Below are 22,282 nucleotides of genomic sequence, written 5' to 3' on the forward strand. Positions count from 1 at the left end.
TTTTGTGGCATGAAGAGATTTTCTTCTACCTCTAAGGTCAGCATATGGATCCTAGTGTACATTTCACAAATGTGCTGTTACATAGCAAATATAGTCTATCAACAATTTAGGATCTCAGACAATTTAAGAAAAATTGTTCCAATTTATCCCACATATTGTATTTATTAATGGGAATATTTATTTTAAATTTATTTTTCTAATTCATTAATTGGAAAATTAATAAATAAAAATTATATTTAAAGGTTACTACAAGATTTGCACATTTAACTTTAAGGTGGACAAATTTTCAGGTCAAGTCTATAGTACAGAATGATTACAAGAATGAAGAGAAATTTATCACAAGATTGAAAAGTAAGCAGTGTATATGTTCAAAACTCCATATCTACCCAGGAATAAAGCAATTACTAAATTAATCTGTACTCTTTACTAGTTCCTAGTAGCTCACCATATTCCCTTTTTAATAAAAGAAACAACTGTTTTCTAATTTTTAAGGGATTATACAGTTGATAAATGCTACTAATTTAGTCTAAAGCTGCAGATGGTTATAGAGATAAATAAATGAGAAGATGACAATCCTGCACAACATTCCTTGTGAAGTTAGTTTTGGGTCTGTGAATCACCTGTAAACTTACCTTGACCTCTTATTTTCTTACTCTTTCTAACAAAATCTAATGTTTCAATTAACGCATTTCATATCATGGCACTAAGCCATTTTCATAAGGATTTCTATAATGTGCCATTTAAGATTCAGTTTATCCTTCCAAGGCTGTTTTAGACAGAAAATTAAAGCAAAAACTCAGACAACCACATCAGTGTTTTGACTGGCAAACACAATTACCTATGGGACTTGAGTACTAATAGCACTTTTCTGGCACATAGTTGTAAAGCAAACCATTGTGAATAACTGGAAATCCTGTCAGGATCTAATTAGAAGAAATAGGGCAAAAAAACAAGTGAGAAGTTGTCTGTGACTTCTTGGTAATCTCATGATTATGGAGTGACATCACTTGCAACAATTTCATGGTAACTCCTTAAAGTCACTGAGGGTTAAACACAGTGCAAGCCTAACTTGAAACGTGCTTGGAACTTCAGGTTCACCTTGGCTGTAATTGCTGGCTGTGTCTCAAAGCAAGGCCTCTGAATCATGATTCAGAGAGCTCTCTGGAGCTCATGGAATGTCAAGGGCCTGCAGGGAAAGTGAGTGTGGTCTGGATTGTCACAACTGGGTTTACAACACCCAGAAGTGTTCAGTAACAGTGAGAGCAGCTTGATGCTTCCCATATGAACATGCAGGAACTACCCAGGAGCTCAAGGCAGCTTTCAAATCTCGCTGTTAAAGAGAAATGAAATCTGCCATTCCTGCCAGTTTAACAGTGCTTTACACAGAGATAAATTTCACAGGTTCTTCTCTGAGAAACTTACTAGTCAAGGTATGAATGAATGCCAGACTCTGTCACAAATACATTTGAAAATTTCCAGGGCCCACATAATAGGAGGCTATTTGAAAGAGTGTTAAAACAATTTCTTTTAAATATCATAAGTTCTTTCTATGCTAAAATTTAAAATCTTTCTCAAAAAAACAGGAATCACTTACAATTGCCCCACAAAACACAATAAATAATGTAAAAAGATAAAAGAACAAAGACTGGAAAAAATGGTAAATGGGAAGTAGGTATTGAGGAAAATTCTGAAAACATTATTGAATAGTCTTGCTTCAGTATCTCATATATTTCAGGAAAATTTTTTTCTTGTGAAGTAGCTCAAACGAAAGGAAAAATGGTGCTACCACACAGAGTTACGATAAAAATATTATAAACAATATTCCTATTCCCTTATTATTATTTCCACATATTACAAAATTCATTGCATGTTTGCATTGGAGGTTATACTTGCTAACTTCTTTTGCCAAAAGGAAACTTTTTCATAATTAAGTGCTGCTGCTGTTTCTCCCTCACATTTAGAACTACTTGTTTATTATCTTTTCCAGCATATATTAAAAGAAACACAACTGTACACCAAAGCATTTGACAGGTCTGCTTTTGCAGGGGAAAGACTGTTTTTCTATTTAACTCAATATTCCTCTAAACCTTGGTAAGAATAATGGAAAGTAGTCCAGAAGGTGCCTAGTACCTGAGATCTAACTCCTATTCCCTCATTTCCAGTCTTTTGGGACTGAAATCCTGTTTAGATATGCTCATGAGTGTCGTTGTTACAAGGAGATAGAGATGGACAGAATGTACCTACAGTGGATGAGTCAGAATTTTTTCAAGCCAGAATCCCATCCCTGACACAGGCCAAAAAGCAGATTAAAAGATAACATCTTGAGAATGGTAGAAGCACAAGTGATATAGTTGCTTACACATTGACTCAGAGAGAAATGGTCTGCATTGAGTCCGTGGTTTTGGGAACATAATTCAAGAAAAAACCTATGAGCAAATGAAATTTGAGAAATATCTAAGAGATTTGGAAATACAAGTTTACAGATGTATTTCTAAAGCTTGCAGCCTTTTAAAACTTATCCTAAACAGAATAGAAAAATAGAAATTAATAGTATTAACTAACACTATTGCAATTAGAACAAGGAATCACCTGCTCTGTTCTGCCACTCTTAAACCAGCTCTGCTGCTTTACTTTCCTCTTGCACTACTGCAAAACTTTTTTCTCCTGCAACTTTAAAATAATCTCTGCCTTTTTCGAATCTAGAATGTCACTAAACTTTATCAACTGAGCTCTTCTTAGCATCCCAGCATTGCACAGGGACTCTGTCAAAGTTTTGAGCTGTCCCACAGCTGTTGCTGCCTGCCAGTGCACTGCTCTGAGGCTGTCTCAGCCCTGCTAGCACAGTTTGCCTGTGTCACCATCTGCTGACTTTGCACAAGTGTCACAGAGCTGCCTGTTGGCACCCACCTGTGAACATAAGATTCTCCCAAATTAACCGCATCACCTCTTACTTAGGTTTGCATTCTGGCTTAGTCTAAAGCCCAAGGGACTCAAACAGAGATTCTTCAAGATACACTTTCAGACTTTGCATTGTCCTCTTCAGCTGTGTAATGACTTACCAAATGATTTTTTTAACCCACATTTACTAACACTGCAAACTGGAATGACTGAAAGGCTAGGGAGCTGCTCTGCTTCTTTGCAAGCCCAGATTGGTATAACTGAAGTCACAAGGAACATGATAATTTATAGAGCTCCTGCTATGCTGGGCTGCTCAGGCAAGGGCTCAAGTGCGAAACATGGATGTAGTTCAGAAGGCTGTCTTTGCCACAGCACAAAAATTTGCAAATTTTATCACAAGAATACATATCTTTACTTGAAGAGTGGAAGTTGGCTTTATACAACAGCTTGAAAATCATGTCAAAACTGATCTCAAAATGCAAAGTTGTTTCAAATGAAATATATTAAATAGTAAATCTCTAATACATATAATCAAAATCACTTTTCATTCTGTGCTGTCTCTTCTCTTGGGAGGAAGTTGGCATTTTTCATTGCAGCAGCATCTATTATCTCTCTTTAAACATTTCCCAATTTTAGCAGAGAAGACTCCACCTTCACCCAATACACAATAAACAAAACTTTTCTAAGGCTTCAGCCCTTTTCAAAATCCCAAAGTTGCACATGGGATAAAGAAAGAAACAGGATGTTAAAGTAAATTGCACAAAAATAGGAAGAAGGTTGTTTATGAAATGGCAGCCAGAGTCCTGACATATACAGTATTCTCCCTGTTTTTTCCTTTGCCATAAGTTTTCTGACCCCTATGTTTTTTTGTTTTGGTTTGGTTTTTTCTGGCTGATTTATTCATCAGCTTTTTCTATCACTATGGCAAAGGCAAATATCCTCTGGAAGGAAGACATTTTCCCTCCTCCACGCTTCCTCCGGTACACAGAAGAAAGAACATCGATTTATTATCCTGCCAAAGTTGGCCACCTGGACAGACACCCATCATTCTCAGAACAGAAATGCAAGAATGCTAGAATGCGCTCTGGAACAGATAATTTCCCACATTTGCCTTTACTGTAGGTCCAATGTCTAACTTACAGCAATAGTCAACAGCATTGGCTTCAGCAGAAGATGAAGGATGCTCATAACTGGCAAAGTTCACTGCACGGTTCTTTAAATATTGTCCTTATTTGCTGAGATTATGTCTCCTTATTTGAGGTATGACTTCCTTCTTCAGCTTGTCTCACTTTACTACAATTATTCCTTCAACAGCAAAAACCCACAAAATTGTTATAAAAGTCAAAACTCATTCAGAATGAACAATGCATACAAACACTGGTAAATACTGGTGAATATAAATTTGTCTAATTTGAACATTTTATCTCTGAAGACAGGAAGAAACTTCCCAAAAGTTTCCCACCTACAAATTATCATGTAATCAGATCATATCAGTTTCAGGAATCACAACACACTTAAATCTAGGAAATACAAAACATTAACTGGAAATGAGAAGAATTCTCTCTTATTAAATCACAGTTGTTGCTATTCTTTGGATTAAAAAAGTGATCTTCCTCATTTCATCCATGCTGTGATATTTATAACATTCGAACAGCCTATATTTAGTCTGTGACCTTTACATTTGACCTTTAATTTCTAAAGTTATAGAAAGGCAGATAAAAAGACATTTTTTAAATAAAGGAGTTTAAGGTTTATTTAGTGATTTATATATATACTGCAGATTAGTCATGAAACTATCTTCTGTATGCTACCTTTATTAAAGGTACATGAACACGAATTTGTTTTCTGGTGCCACAAAAATGCTGTATCTGCATCTATTTTGTCAGGATTAAGACTCATTTTAACAATGAATTCTCCTGTTCTCTACACAACAGGGAATTTATAGCTTAAATCATGTCAGATATATTTAAATCTCAGTAAATTTAAAAATGTTTTTCTCAATTTGCGGGTGAATGCCAATATCACCAAGTTGTCTGCATGCATAAAAGCAGAGGCCAAGGATTACTCTTTCTGATGGAAACTGTCATTTGACTTGTTTAATAAGCTCAAAGGAAATGGAAAACACTGTGAATGGACCACACAGGAAAGTTTAAGACTTATCTGTAGTAGCAAAAGGAGAGAAGACTTAACTGTATTAGCAAAATGCCTCTGTATTCCAAGTTCTATTGGACTCCTTCTAGGCAACTCAAATGTTGAACCAATGTATCTATATGCTGAATTACATCAATCTTCAAAAGTACTGTATTCCCCACAGGGCACATAAAATCCATATACAAGCAATTAGGAAAGTCATTCTCAATTTCAGTCTCTTTAAAAAATGGTTGAAAGATATTTTAAATTGAAAACCAATAAATATTCACCCATCTCTTCTTTTGATTTTGATGTAACTGTCATGTGTGCTCTCCAATAGAACACAGAATTCATCTCCCTGAGGCAGGTACTCAATTGCTTTTAGTACCCTGGCTGACTTCTATTTCTTATCATATTATTATAGTTGGGGTCTTTTAGTTTATATTCTAGTCATATTTTGAAAAATGTCTATCACCATTGTCATGTAGTAAAGAATCAGAGATAATAATAATAATAATAATAATAATAATAATAATAATAATAATAATTTGGGGGGGAAATCAAGGCAGTTGAGAGGCAGGAAAATTTTTATGTTTCTCTATGGAGAAATAAATGACCAGAATTATTTGACCACATAAACATCCATGAGTCTTTCCTAATGAGTGCCCTGTAAATTGTACCACTAACGAGGTATTAAAAGTTCATAATTTGCAATAACTTCAGAAAATTATTGGCAAAGATTAGCACTAGCCATTGAATTTTGATTCTTTTGGACCATTTCAATGAGCCTTGTCCTCCATTGGAAGGACTTCAAAATTATGAATGACTGCCGAGAAAAGCAGCCTTTGCTAGGAAGAAACAATACAATGCAATTGGTCAGTGGAAGTTCCCCGCTGCATTTTTTTACCTGCAGCCTTTTATGGAGCAAAGGGAGGGAGGGCCTTCCATCTGAAATGATAAACCCCAGCTATGTTACAGAAACCTGTGGTTACAGAAACACTGGCATTCACACAATTATGTTAAAGAACATTAAGTGCTTCTAAGTTAAGCAGTATCCACCCTGAAATGTTTTCCTGTTTTTTAAAACCAAGCTACTGATGCTAAATGCTAAAAGATTTGCTTTAATGCAGCTTATCTCATTACTGCCCCTACATCCTGTTTGTAAATCTGTCACTGAAATTAAGCTTTCATCCAGCTGTGAAGCCTGTCCAAACTGACCAGTGCTACATGCCAAACTAGAACCTGGTGTCAACTTTCTTGAGATAAGAGCCTGTCTTCTCATTTTCACTGTGGGACACCTCATGTGTCTGAGATCCTACGGGAATAATTAAAAGCCTTAAAAGTACACACAAAAAAAGGAAAACTGAACCACTGAACTAAACTCATCTTCTAGTTTGTGAAGAATTTGTTCATACAGATATAGGTTTAGTTATAGACTTTAAAAACATTCATTCAAACCATAAAGATACATTTACAGAAACACAGCTTCACAGGATAAAAGCAATTAGTCACGGATCAAATACTGTTAATAAAATGGAAGTGCTTTGTACTTCCAAACTTGTTCTAGTGAAGATGACTATTGATCAAAACACTTTCTTAGAAACTCCCACATCAATAGCTATATGTAGAAACAAAAAAAAATTACATAGTCAAATCTGTATTGACATCATTTGATTAAACAAAATCCTTCTCAGGGTCCCTTCCAAGGCACATCTCTGTTCTAGCCCATTTTCTCTCTTGGATAAAAAGAGACTGAATTAAGAAATTCATTTCTTAAGTCATTCAGACTTAATTCTAAGAAACCTGGAGAACAGGTGTTTAGGAAGTGCTGCCCTTCCAGGTCATGCCAAAAATCTTAGAAGACTTTCAAATTACCTCAGATTTTTTTATCTTGTAAAATATGAATTCTCTAAATAAAGATGTAAAATAAGAATTTCTCAAGAATCTCTTAATTTGTTTAGCATATTGTTTTTCCTTGACATCTCAAGCAATAGTTTTCAAAGTCCAGGCTGCAACAGCATGAAATCCACTTAGATCAGCACTTCTGCATTACTGCACTGATCTGATTTTCAGACTTTCATGAAACCTCCACATTCCTTAAAAAAAAAAAATTAAAAAATTGATCAGAAAATACAAAGGCTCACCAGTCTTCACTCATTATCCTTACAGTTCAGGAGATAAAGCACATTGATGGGAATTACTGTATTTTTCCTATAAATGCTTTTTGGCTTTGAGATAACTTCTGGAAATTTAGATTATTTTGAAATTGTCTACACTCTTAACTCCACTTGATTGAGTAAATTTTCTGTACTACCAACATCCTTAAAAATCACTGCAGAATCATGTCCTAGATAAAATCTGAAAATACTTGATGTCCCTTTTGATATTTTTAATTTTTTTTCAATATGTTAAGCTTTGAATCATGATCATTTACTACACACATTAATGCCTGTGTACATCCATATTTTACAAATGCAGCAGAAAATGTGTTTTACAGTTCTTGTTCATTTAACCATAATGGAGTTTAAAACTATTTCACCAGTATTTTAGCAAATCTCATGAAAAACAGACTAGTCACAGCAAAGTCCCCAGTAGGTGTCATGGTATAAATGCTACCTTTACAAAATAATTTTTAATATCTTGCATCCAAAAACATATAGTTGACAGGCCTTATTTTAAGAAGTTCCTTAAAACACTCACAACTCTGTGAATTTTTACTTTTAATTCTTTTTTTTACCAAAAACTTCAGTTATTTCTAAATGGAATTATTATCCAAGTATGGTGCATATACCATACACATCCCCCATGAATTCTTCAGAGCAAATAAACCCCAGTCTCAGCTCTTGCTTGCACATGCCCAGGATAGTCCTAAATGCACCTGCATTGCAGCTGGGCTGCTGCAGCTGCACTCCCATGGTCTCTGGCAGTATGACATGCTATAAAGGAATTTTTGCAATGAGATATTTTATTTAAAATTGCTATTGAGGTTGCAAATCCACATTCTATAAAATGGGAAAGAAGAAAATTGAAGTTTGTATGTTCCCACATATGTTTTTTCCCCCCAGGAAACCTTCTGTTTCTATATTAGAAGAGATTAATGGATTGTGGTAACAAGTGAGGGGTTGGACTATAAAGCAGACTCTTTGTTCCTGCACTTTGTCTCATTTAGCCACAATTAGTTACTGAACATGTCATTTGCCTAATTAAACTAGTAAGGAATGTTCATTACTCTGAAAATTTAGGTGCTTAACTTAGGCAGTCTAAGTTAATAGAGTTGAAGTGCTCCAGAGAAGTGGGTAGAAAACATCAATAAATTAATCAGTGGCAGTTGTCTTTCATGTTTTGGTGATCTACATCAAGCATGTTGGCCTAGGTACAATATAAACACACACATTGATTTCAGTACACCTATTATATTCTGAATAAGCTGCAAGGGAAGAGAAGGTTTTTAAATCCTGTTGCTAATAGGAATTGCTGTAATATCCTCATGATTATGAGGAAATGCTTTGAGATTACAGACTAAAAAAAGAAGACATAATAACAGGGCTACAGAAAAAAACAGCTTTAGGCCATATCCAGCTCCTAAATTTTTTTACATGAGAAGTAACAGTCATTTTGTCCCATTTCCTACATCCATAACCACTTCTACAAGGCAGACCTAGATCCTCACAGCAATTTCCCTTGACAGTAGTTCCCTTTTTTGCTATATTAAGTGAACCTAAATTCCAGACAGCTCAAGGGAAATGACACCCCCGAGCAGAGACTGTGACTGGAACAGCACCTGGGGAGTCCTTTGGCTACACAAAGAAAGCACTTATTTTTTAGAAATGGGCCTGATAAAGAACTCTTCTGTTACAGACCATCTTATAAACCAATAAATCTGAGATTAATGAAGATTGGATGAGGAGGGGCTCACAGATAACAGCCCAGCACCTGTGGAGATCCAAGCAGTGCCTGCTGTGAGCCCCTCCACAGCACAGGCTCATCTGGGCTCCATCAGATGGACTATGGAGAGAAAAACCTCATGCAGAATTTAGATTTAACTGTGATTCCTAGCTGTGGGGGATTTGGTGTGATGTAACACTTGTAGTATGGAGTTACAACAGGGAAAAAGTACTGAAATTTGGCCTGTTTAATATCAGATAACTTTATATTTTTTACCATAAAAGGATTACCATAAATACACAAAAGTATATGTTCTGGAGGTTTCAAAAGCTTCAGAATATTCAAAGGTTAGATTTCATCTTGGAGATATTTTCCAACCTTAATGATTCTGTGACTACTATTATCTCCATTTTCAAACTCAGATGAACCTATGCTATGAGGAAAACTTTACTCACATTAGGCCATTCTGCAACTTACTCACATTAGACTATGTCTGCAACTAGTTCTGCTACCAGTTTTTGCCAGCTACTCATCCCATGAAGAGCAGGTTGTGTTATACAAAGATAAAAATAAGAGCTTGCCTTTTAACATGTTTATAAAGTACACAATTTTATGTACAATAATTTCCTTTTGTTCTTCTCCTTTTTGGATAATCTGATGTTGTGCAAATGCCTTCCAAGTATGGCAGTGGTCTCCACTGATGCAGTGGAGAACAGGAAGTCACAGTATAAATATCTAATGAGCACAAACATGTAAAAACCCTGTACCTTATGAGAAGACAGCTACAAAGAGAAAAGCACCCTTGGGAAGCTCCTTCACTGCCAAGAAATTTTGCAGTACTGCAAATGCCCCGAATTACTTTGGTGAGGTCAAAACTGGAGAAGCCCAGCTGTGCAAACACTGAAACAAACTGTTTGAAAAGAATGTGCACAATGCTCTAGCTCTCCAGACATGCAAAATTGTTCTCAGACTCAAAGGAACCTGAAATATTTTCTCCCTCACTATCACATGTCTATACTTCCTTCTTGGCTATTAAGGGCCCAGCATCCTCTGGTTCTCTGCAACTGTTGGGCACTTTTGTCCATGCAAACAATGATAACCTAGAACGATGAAGACAGTGTGCTGAATAAGGTAACTCGTTCTGACATTCTGTCTTTACAAATATGTAAAATATGAAACACTGATTATTCTCCCATGATGGAACAATTACAAGTGCTAGCATTTAAAGTCACAGCAGGTATGTAAAATTTCTGAACCTTTCTTGCAGTATCATCTCTTAAGTACCTGCACTCTCCTCTTTCAACTTCTTTACAGCTATCAGTAAATTAGGAGTTTTTTTGAAATTCTTCTTTCTGGTAATTGGTTTTTCATCTTATTTTCAGTAGTTCAGTTTGAATATCTTTCTTCTTAATTATGAAATCACCTGCACCTTTATATACTAGTTTCAGCACACCCACTTTTCCTTTGCATATTTATTTTGTCTTCCCAGTCAGTCAGAGGGTAACAAAAACTGCTTTTATTTTCTATAAAGACTTTCTTCTACACTGACAGGTCTCACATTTCCTATCACCATAATTGCTCTTGGGACTTTTTCCAGTCCTCTCAAAATCACATGATAAATGTTCTCACTTCCTTTCCAATATGCCTTTCCAAAAGTCAGTCTCTTACACCTTGAATTACAGCCAATCTCCCATTCAGTATGCTGAACGCCTCTCTTATGCCTTGACAAATATTTCCTCACCAGCATCTGGAAAAAATTAGCAGATCACTCAGTGACTACATTTTCACAAGCCATTAATGCTTCCAGGCACTGCTGAGTGTAGTCTGCAGTTGCCCTGATAATTAAAACTAGCAGAACTGTAAGATATTTTATAGCAGGCATATTTGCAGTCATATCCTATGGCTTCCAATAGCAGCTAAATTCTCAAACTCCTTGCTTCCAAATATTTTGGTATTGTGTGCTCACACTATTGTTCTTTTCCCACCTAGTTCCTGCTGCGTCACTCAGTGACTTCATCTGTACAAAATCAGTAAAATTAATTAGGATTTCCTACTATTCTTTCTTTCAGTTATCTGTTGGAATGCCCCCACCTACTTAGTACTCAGAAAAAATCTTCTGATATATCGAAACTGAAACCTATTCCAGAATAAAGGAAAAGAAAAAAAATGGACAAAATGTAGTATTTGTGAAATGAAACAAAACAAGAAAGTTCAGTGCAGGCTCTCAGAACATCACACAATCTCAAAACTGGAAAAAAAACCCCTACATGTTACTTCACAGGTATGTATTTCTGGTTATTAGTTGTGCAAAATACTGAAATATATACATAACATCAGTAAAGGGTATTAGTTCCAGTTAACTATGTAATAGAAGCCTCATATATGCTTAAATGTTTTGCTAAAAGAATCCTTACTGTCATTAAATAAGAATGAAGTTATAAAAAAATCCAAGAAACCATCCTTGCGGTTGGCAGATCATTCAGCAATGAACCCAGAGGCTCACAGGTTTTGTGTAAAAGATCTCTAACAAACTTCTATTACAGCAATCACATCTGTTCAGCAATCACATCTGAACATGTTTTGCTCATATGTACTCCAGCAGATACTGTTTCATGAAGGTCTGTGGAAATACCCTTGTAAAAAGGAGGGAATGGAAATCCCCTTCACATCCATTATTACTTCAAAATATTTTGTATAAAATTAATATCATAGTCATGGATGGAGTTCAATGCTTATGAATATGGAAAAATCTTCTTGCATTCTGGATATTTTGGGAGGATCTGTAGGGGCCCTTATGGTTCCAGAATTTCCTGCTATTCTGGAAACTATTCTTTCTCAGCAAAAACTTAATCTCTGATAGATATTAGTCCTTTCTTTCTTTAACTTATGCTGGAATAACTCTTGTATTTCACAAGACTAGACTAGAACTGAAGGAAAAAGGAAAGGAATGTATGTGGTCAAATTAACTCCTGCTTCAAGCAAATGCTGCAGCCAGAGCAGGCACAGAGCAGCGAGGCTCTTTCCTCTGGCTTGTTACACTGGTTATGAACGTTCTCATCTTCTTCTTCTTTGTCCTCTCCTGTGCTGGAGTGTGACCACATTTCTCTTCACAGAGAAAAGCAAGGCATGACTTCCCAGCAATATTTCTGAGATCACATTCTCTGATCCTCAGAGAAAGGAAAAAAAATTCTTATCTCATTTGCTGTGCCTGTATTGTGCCAAAGCAGAATGCAATATGGAGATTGTTTACCCAAAGTGAAGTTGTTTTGTTTCCTTGGCCTGTGTGTGTCTGTTGGGACTGTTGGCTGACAGTCACGAGATTCTGTGCAGCTCGGTGCAGTTGAGTGCTTGGCAAATTCCGTTTAGATGTAATGTAATATAGTGTTATATAGTATAGAATAATATAGTATAATAAAGTAATTAATTAGCCTTCTGATAAGATGGAGTCCTCCTCTTCATTCCTCTCCTTTGTTGGGAGCAAAAATATCTGCTATACTGGAGCAAGTGGCTTTTAGACATTGCTGCTGATAACAAAAACACTGCAGCTTTGAACTTCAGTACTGGTGAAACCTTACACTCAGAGAGAAAGCAGAGAGAAAAAAAGCAAAAAAAGGGTGAGGGGCAAGTGGGAATCTCTGTCCTTCCCCCACCCCCTGGGTTCCAGAGGGAAGGCTGCAGCTCGTGGGTGAGGAACTTTGGGGAAGCTGCATTCAGTCCCTGGGCGGGCAGGCAGACAGGGCCACCCCACATAAACTATCGCAGCAATATCAACAGTTGCAACAGGAGATGAGAAGGAGGATGTGTGTCTTTCCACAGGCTGACTCTCAGCTGCAAATGCAGTCGCAGGTTTGGGTCTGAATCCCAAACTGAGGCAAGCAGAAAAATGGTCTTTCAGGCTCAGCTCTCAGTCTGTGGTGCAGGTGCCTTCCTCAGCAGGCAGCCTGATCCACTGTACCTGAACCAGGGCAGCTGACTCTGGGTGTCTCTGAACACTGAGCCAGCACTGGGAATTTCTCCTGTGATTTGCAATGGAATACAGCAGCATATATTTACAGATGATTGAAATAAACATAATTAATTTGGGACCTTCCAAGGATGTTAAACACATTAATTTACCAGAAAGTAATTTTTATGGCAGAAGAGTGATTTTCAAGTGACTATTGCAGTATAAACGTATTCATAATAATCATCTGAAAATTCTAATCTGCTCTTCAAATCAGTACACTGTAAAATGCCATGTCAATGAAGAGCCTATACAACATCCCATTAGAGTGCTGTATATTTCTAATGCACTCCTGGTATTTCCAAGAAATTATCTTTATTGTAATAAATAATTGTTGATTTATTCAGAGCAATTAACAACTTCAAGAAATGTTAATGCTTTCATGTACTGTCTGTCTTCTGCTAGAAGACTCAAAAAGCTCTAGGCCTATTTCAAAAACCCTGCTTGGACTTTCTGTGAACAGTCATCAGCCAAAATTTAACTCTCCTGGTACTTTTAGTATTTTATAAACAAATGGCCCTTAAAATACACTGTTTTGATGAGCTATCTTGTGATTAAATTCGAACAAAGATAGTGAAAATAAGCAGTTTCAATTTGTGATAAGCAGCTTAAAAATATTAATGTTTAGAACATTTTTTAAAACAAATTCACAGGTTCAAAGTACATTAAATTTATCAACTCATGCTATCTTCAGTTAACCTATGACACTAAATCCAAAACCAGTCATGCTGGATTTCTTGCTGAGTGTGCCTATTTAGTGGCTGTTGCTGCAATCCAAAATTAGTACTTTATTTAGTATCAGCACTTTCTTGAAAACAAATACAAAGTTGACAGTTATTTTTAAGAATGTGCTGTATCACACATTTAGAAAACACAAATAATGCCAGCAAACATGAAGGAGATGTACCTTATAGAAAGTCACAGGAAACAGAAATCTCACAGAACAAAAAGATCTTCCTATCACCAATAACTAGAATTTGGACCTGCTATTGTTTATTTAAAACATAGGGAACACTCTGCTTCCTGTCACTATAGATGTATTTTGCTCCATATACAACATGACCCTTGACTTATAATAGACATCAGAGAACTCCTTGGCTTCCATTCAGTTTAGCCACTATAGACTGAACCTGCAGAAGGTTCAGCCAACATCCACACTACTTTAAAAGGATCTGACACATCATCAGAAAAAACAAAATATGAGTTTCCTTGAATTCTAGGAGGAAAGCACTTGAATGGCAAAAAGCACAAAAAAAAGAAAAGGACAGAAACATTGCCAGGTCAGACAGTCCTGCTCCTTGTTGCTGAAGCAGCACAAAGCAAAACTCCAGCTGTACAAGTACTGTATCAGCCCTCCTGTATTTCTCAGGATTTTTGAAGGTTGAAACCGGCAGTCAGTTCTCCAAAGTCCAGAACCAAGTGGCAAACTGCATGGTACAGTCCCCACTAAGGAAAAAATGTGTGATTCCTAAAGACATTATAAATTAAGGCCAGTTTTTAATGCAGCAGCAGAAATCTATGGTTAACTAAGGACAAGGCTCATGATCTGCCACGTCTGAATACAAGCTGGAGGAATGGTAGCACTCACTGGATGGTGTTCCCCTGCCTGGGTAATTACAGCACCTCTGTTTTCAATGCAAATGGGCAGAGCAGCAAGAAGGGGTTGTCTCTAAAAGGTATTAAGAGAAATAGGAATTTTTCACATGTTGCTGATAGAAGGGAAAGACTTGGTTATAATTTCCTCTGAATTCTATTCCTAAATCCCACCTCTTTACCGTTTTGTTAATGGAGGCCCTTAATGTTTTCCATCTCTTGGGAAGCATCATTTTCCCATTTAAACTTCAAATACATCCTTCCAGTATACTGGTACTAACTACAGGAGTTAAAAAGGACTCTGGAATCACCAAATACACAATAAAGCAGGAGCTGGAAAGTTCAGTGTAGCTTGAAATGGGAGGAAGATGTAAAAAAAATTGCTGTGAAATGAATTTCTTTTTTTTCCCCTTATTTTTAAACAGATTGCCATGTTAGAAGTAACTGGTTTTTTGCTATTAGCTAAGCTAAAGGACATTTGTTTTGCCACTAGAGGTTGTTCTAATAGCCTTCTACTAGGTTCTTCAAATTTGCAATCCCACTTCCCAAATTAATACGCACCTACCTCTCTGCACACTTTCTACAAACTTTTCAACTTCCTCCACTGTGCCTTCTGTCCACAGATGATTCCTTCTCTTCTAGTCTCTCCTGAAGCTTCTTCAATAAACTTCCTGTTTTCCTGACAGTGTTGACTGTGTCCATTATCACATTTTCACTTCCAAGGAGGCGTCTTGTTCTCCCATTCCTTCCGATCCCATTTTCTCCTCTTTGTTCCAACTTTGCTCTGTTTGTTTTCCTGCTTGTTCCTTAACACTGTCCTTGTAGGCCTGCAGTTCTATGAATTTGCTTTCACATGCTGTCTTGCAAATTTGTGAGCATTAAAATTCTGGAATGACATTAAGCTTTTAAAGTCATCTTGCTCATGCTTTTTTTGCTGGATTTGCAGAAGTTCTGCAAGATTTTCCTAGCAACTACTAACCTTGAAGCTTTCCTAGCATTTCCAAATTATTTTCATGCTCATCTATACCTCTTCCTGTCACATTAATAATATACTGAACTCTGTAGGAACAATATGTATTTTTTTGCTACCTTCTGCCATGATAAAATCCTACTAAATCAGTTATTTTTTGCATCTCTTCGTGACAGATGCACATTTGTGTAATCTGTACAGCACTACCTCACCTCAACTATTGAACTCCTCTAAAAAAAAAGGACTATTTCTTTAGCAAAGATTTTGGTTCAAATATAGCATGCTGCAGTGCAGACCCCTTCCCTGCATAAGCAAGATACAAATGAAAAGGCCTAGAGGCTGGCTTTACTACAAATGCAAAGTTGCTTCTCTGACAGGGTTCTATTTACTTTAAATGTTGAGATTTTAAAGTAATTACAAATTAAGACCTCCCCAGACTTCCAAAGCTCCCAGATGTTTTTGTTCATTTGTTTTGTGTTTTAACAACTTTGACATTCTCTTAAGCAATTCTTTAGCTTAAACTGTCTGTTTGCGCAGACTTCCAGAGCTTCCAGATGTTTTTGTTTATTTGTTTTGTGTTTTAATAACTTTGACATTTATCTAAGGAGTTCTTAAGCTTAAACTGCATATTTGTGCTCTTAAATAGTAATTACTGGTTAGGTAAAGGCTTTAGTTTGCCTTGCAGTTTTAATAAAAACTACATTAATATATTCTTGTCTGATTTCCATTTCAAATGGATGAATTACATATATTTGTTAAGCAAAAAATAGTAAAAAATAGAGATTATAGAAACTGACATATCATAATGAAAATAAATGCATATAAAGAAAACTTAATGAGTGTCTTACAATAACTACCCCAGATATTTGCTTGAATGAAATGTATAATTTGGCAGTGTGAGCCCCTTTAACTCTACCCTTAAAGTCATTAAAGGAAGGTTTAATGAGTGCTTCAGGGTGGATTACTTTTCCCCTATAGATTGCTGGACCAAATCAGAGGAGTGTATTGATTTTCTCTAATTGCACACACATGGTACATAGCTTATCTACTTCCATAAACAATAATGTATATAAACAGAAATATCTGAGCATATGTTTAAAAATCACAAATATGTTTAAGTTATGTTAAGGCAATGATGCATAAACTATTTCTCACAGTTTTATCTGTGTAGGCAATCTTAAAGCCATTTTACATCTGCTTTCTTTTTCATGTTTATATGCTTAAGTCTGTTTGTGTTATAAAACACAAAAGGTAAGTAATTGTATAAGCCTGTTCTCTCCCAAATTCCACTCTAAAAATTCTGACCCTGTTTTTGCTGATATTTAATGAATTCCAGAGGCTTTCTAGACCAGCTAACCCACACAGCTTCACCCTGCTCACCAGCAGCACATGATCCCTTTGGACCACAGTGCCATCTAGCTTCTCTTTTCCTGACCTCAGTAATTCCATGTGTGGAACTCAGCTGAGTGATGAAGCAAAAGAAGGGCCAGGGAGAAATCATTAATAGAATTGTCAAGTTAGTTTGTTGTTTATCTAGACATACAGCTGAATTATGGGAGCCTGACAATAAACCCCTCTTTGATAATACAAAAATGAGACAAAGCATGTATTTTCCTTTGGAATAGGTCTTATTGCTTCCCTTCAAAATGGGAAAATCAAGATCCTTACTGATGGTCTAGGCAAGCTACCAATGCCTTTGGAAAAGCTCTGGCACCATACCAATACTGACACACACCTCACAGGACAGCAAAGGCAATGTGGCTAAATCCTTGCACATTGCTGAAGGCATTTGTTTCCTACAGAAAAATCTCTGCTTTCAAAGGAGCAAAATTTGAAGAGACTTGGAACATTCCTTGAGATGCCTAGAAAGGAAAAAGGCTGTAAAAAGTACCTTTGCCTTCACATGACGTGGTAGGAGGGTAATGACTTCCTTGCATACACATGGAATCTGAGATCCACTCAAAGATGCCCGGGTTCCATTTGCCTCTACAATATGTGCAGGACCTAACTCTATGCAAGCATCAAACAAATCCAGTTCCTTTAATGAGAGTATAACTTCAGAACAAGAGCTGCAATGGTAGAACAGAAAAAGTCTCTTGCAGGTCTGGGTTTGACTCATATCCTTGGCAGTTTCTGTTGGGCTACACAAGAGCCAATCTAGTTTGCTGAATCTTTCTTTCTAATTCACAGCTGTGCTTGTTACTATGAGGAGGGATGGATATTTCCTGCTGTGTCCCATGAGCATGGTCTGCTCCTCCAGTGGCACCATTACATGAACTTCTTACTATTGGAAAGCCAAGTGTTTAATGCTGTTAATGCCTAAGGGGAAAACAGCTGAATCTTCAAACAATAATTTCAGAATGAACGTCAAGATAAAGATTTTCCATTAAATCCTAGTAATCAACCAAACTTCTTAAATGATCAGGGTATATTAAGGCCTTAATCCCTAAATAATTAACAAATTAATTGAGATTCCATTGGTCTTATTCCTTTCTGCATAAACCACCCTAAGTCTGTGAAGAGATGAGGATAAATGAGTTACTGAGTGTAAAGGTGGCATAAATGTGCAGTTCTTATAGAGATGCAGGAGCTGGGGCCTTTTGCAATGGCCTTGTATGAGGGAGAACAGCTCAGATCGTTGGCTGGCCCCTGTAAAAGAGCAGCTGGAGCTCAGCTGCCTCCTTGTTCCCAAAGAGCTGTCAGACACAGCTGCCTGCACTGGGACAGCTTCCACCAGCACCACACACCCTTGGTTAACAGCTACAGACAACCTTGGCACCCCTGAATGTTTTTATGGATATTCTTGCCAAAAGCCTGTCCATAGACTATCTGAATAAAACTATTCCTACAACAGGTACCTATGCCAGCCCAAGAATGGCTGGTACAAAACCAGCTTTATACACTTCTGTTTGGAACCAAATATTGATGTAAAAATATTACCAAATATTTATATGACAGCAGTTCACCAACTTAGTTCCCAAAATCAATTAATTGAAAACAGTATTTCAATATAATACTGTGTAAGTGATGAAAATAAGAAATAAAAGAACACTTCAGTATTTCTATAGGTATCTCATTTACAGATATAAACTTGTATGGGCCATTCAACCCTGATTAAGCTGATCATAATTGATTTCAGGTTACAGATAAGAAAAACATACAATCAACTATTTTATTCATTAGGTTAACATAATATTTATAGTGTTAGATGGCACTAAATGATATAATGGCTACAATACTCTTAGTTTTACATGTAATGGGCTTTTATTCTGGGTTATTTGCTGCACAGGTTGCATTCACATAGATTCCTCAATATGCTTTTCCTAGAACCTTTTTTACATTTGGGTAGAGATTGTTTATACATTTGTATACTTATGAGACATTACTTTTTCTTTATAATTAAATGAAAATTGTCTCTGAAATCTAAAAGAAAATAGGCAAACTAAATTAATAAAATTTGCATAAGCTACCAGATAATGACTTAATTTTTTTTTTCTCAGAGTTGTGCCCCACATTCTACAGAAATCAGACCTATTTTATCCTCTGGGAAGCCACACTCTCTCTGCCACCCACAACCTTGTGGAGTCTTGTAAACATGTGTCTCCCAGGAGTCCTGATCTCCAGATCAGTTTCTGGGCATTGGGGCTCACCAGCTCCTGACATGCCAGGGACCTTGGGAGGAGCAGCCAGGACCTCTGGGACACCACATGCTCTGCTGCAAAAGGGTATGGGCTCATCTACCACTCTGACACGTGCTGCCAAACAAAGATTATTTCTCTCAGCAATAACTACATTTTAAAAATATTCCTAAATTCCCAAACTCAGCCAAAGGGATGCTCGTCAAGGGATATGAAGCTCTGACAAGTTTTGTCTATCTCAAATAAAATGAAGCCATAGTTCAAAAGGCTGCATATTTTGTGATTAAATACACATGTATGTACATGTATGTACATAATTCTTGCATGTTGATAACGTAGTAACAAAATATCTTCCTCTCAACAGTCTCAAAATGTATTTGTTTGGGCTGATACCAAGCATGGGACACTATCATCTCAAGGATTTTTTTTAGCATAGTATGACTACATTGCAGAAGGGACTATAATTATAATCTTGACATTACCATAACGACCGTGGTTGCTATCAGGTGACAGGTATTATATAGATAATCAGTAGACAGCAATATTTAATGATGCATGAGATAAAAGAAAATTAATTCATGCCTTTAATTCAGTTCAGAGCCATCATTTGTTAAATCTGCATGTGACTGTCCTAATCCTATTCATATGTACATAATAGTTACATTAAACAATAAAGAGCCAAGCAAGATATCTGCTGTGAAATTCAGAGAGCTTATATTTACTCTTTCTATACAATGATTATCTTTTTTACGTTTCTATTTATCTCTATTTTTAACACAATACAGTTCTACTGCCTTGATTTAATTAGCATACAAAAAAAAAAAAAACTAGTAGCCACTAGCTACCAGTGAAAGGTATAAAAATGTCTTTGAAATCAGATGGAAGCAGTAGTGAGACTGGCTATTTTTTCCCCCTGTTGCAACCTACCAACTCTTTCATTTCATCTGTCCTAGAGAAATAATGCCACAAACTGAGAGAAACTAATCTAGAGTAAGGGGAGATGCTCTGTTGAATGAAAGAGGGACAATTATGCTCACTGGAGGAGTGAATATGACTGAACATTTCAAATCCTGCAAGATTTTATCACTACCTTTATAAAACAGGATTAATTGAAAGAGATATTTTTGTGGAAAAGGACACTCCTGAAATGAAGCTTTTCATTTGTGTAGATGGCCATGTATAAAATGCAACAGAAGACACAGGAGGAATAATCAAACATAGATATGAAGCAGCACTACTCACATATCTTCACAATATTTCTGGTTACTAACTCTGTTCAAACCTTGGTGCTTCTGTCTCCACAGCGACAACACTGCTACAGCCATCTCACTGAACCTTGGAATGGAAGATGCAAAGTTTATAGAGAATCACAAGAACAGTGTTTAATGAAATTACATCAAACTCAGTGTCAGAGGCTCCAGGCTGAGAAGAAACTGGATATCTCAGCACTGTGGTGCACAGAGGTAAGGGAGACAAAGGGGTCAGAAGCAAACATAGAGGATATGGAATACACATAAAGCAAAGTTTGCAATGTTTTATAAAACAGACTATTTTTCAATTCATCATCTTTGTCTCTCAAGCTCTCCCTTTCACAGTTTTCTCTGTTGCTAATGCTCACTTCGTTGCTTTGTGACTAACATTACACCTCCATCACATCATCAGCTTCAGAACAGATCAGGAGGGATGCAGCTCTTGCCTGAAGCATAGCTGGGTTTTTAATTCTGCCCTCAGACTGCCCCACAGCAGGTGAAGACAGCCTGAACCCAAGGCATCTTTGGTCTTAAGTGAAGCTTTTCAATAACAGCAGCTCTGTTCTTGTTCTGTGTGCCCTGGCTCTTGAGCCACCAGAGCTGATTCTGTCCAGTAAGGATGAGATTTACTTCTCCTTCCTTTGTGTTTCTCTGGTAATTAATACTAATTATGCTTTTCATCGGCTTTCAATTCTAGAGCAGCAGGAAAACCTTGGAAGCAGGAGTGAATCTCACAGTACAGAAAAAAGAGACATTTAAAGGATGCTGAAAAATTTTGGCAGAGGCACATTTTTATTATTCATTATTTCAACCCATTGTCTTACAAGAGGAAAAGTTCAGCATGGCGAAGTCTAAGGTGCTACACAGCTCCCTTGATTGGCTTGAGCTCCCCTTCCAACTGGCAGTTTGCTTTCCCTCTGAACAACTCAAAAGCTTGGCTCTACACTGATGACAAGCCTGATGCATGGGGTTGCAGGTTCGACATCCTGCAGTTTTCTCTGAACTCCAAACAGCTAACCTTCCTGGAGTGGTTATTTTGCCTCTTCAGAGACCCAAAGCTTCAGGCAAGAAAGCAGCCACAAATGTGTTTTCTCGGGATTGTTTCCAGTTCTTTATTTTCAGGAATATCCATGCAGACTGGGTGTAGGGCAGGCTGCACAGGGACGTTTACCATATTGAACTCCTTGACAACAAACAGGCAAGGTGACCCACGCTCCTCAAGCAGAGCTATTTGTCTGTAAGGTCGTGTTTTCCACACCAGAAGAGATCAGTAGATCACCATGTATGGTAACAGATTGGTTTGAATATCTGCATAAATGTGCTTGTTCTGTAATGGCACTTTTAAGTTACTAAGATTGAACTCTTCAGCCGAAAAGATTTCTTCTCCAGCCTTCAAACTATTTTAAAAATTTTCTTTCACATTATCATTTTTTTACACAACCTTATTCAAATGCAAATATCTGTAAATATAGACAAAAAAAATTGTCCACTGCTCTGCACAGTAAAAGCCCAACTTCAATACCTACTCACTCTAAATAGAAATTCAAGTATGTGGGATTTGTCCATCACTTCTTTAAATTCAGTTTACAACTGTCTCCCAAAACTTACCCAGCTCAAGGAGTTGTGCCCTGATCAGCAGAATCAAGAACTTTTCCCTTAGTGAAGAAAATTACAGAAGATACTGAAGAAAGGGGAAGAGAAGGAAAGAAAATAGACTATTACCCTGGTAAAATGATGACAGTGCATGGGAAGGATTGACATAAAAGAGCAAAAAAAAGTAGCTTTCTTAGAAGTTAAACAGTCACGAGAAAAGCTATTTTCGCTGCCATTTGAGAAAGGGACTTCTGAATTTAAAGAATATTGCAATAATCTAGTTATGTGATTTAAGATTAAATAGAAAGCTAAAGTATATGTT

General features: G+C 36.8%; 1 long non-coding RNA gene across 1 annotated transcript; it reads left to right on the forward strand.

The window, feature by feature from the left end:
• Positions 1 to 9,878: 9,878 nt before the first annotated feature.
• Positions 9,879 to 22,268, forward strand: LOC141729853 (uncharacterized). The gene is made up of 4 exons (XR_012581374.1): positions 9,879 to 10,044; positions 10,983 to 11,194; positions 20,422 to 20,580; positions 21,065 to 22,268. It is a non-coding gene; the product is annotated as an uncharacterized LOC141729853 (long non-coding RNA).
• The last annotated feature ends 14 nt before the right edge of the window (positions 22,269 to 22,282 follow it).

This window comes from Zonotrichia albicollis, chromosome 8, assembly GCF_047830755.1.
Source record: "Zonotrichia albicollis isolate bZonAlb1 chromosome 8, bZonAlb1.hap1, whole genome shotgun sequence".
Classification (NCBI taxonomy): domain Eukaryota; kingdom Metazoa; phylum Chordata; class Aves; order Passeriformes; family Passerellidae; genus Zonotrichia; species Zonotrichia albicollis.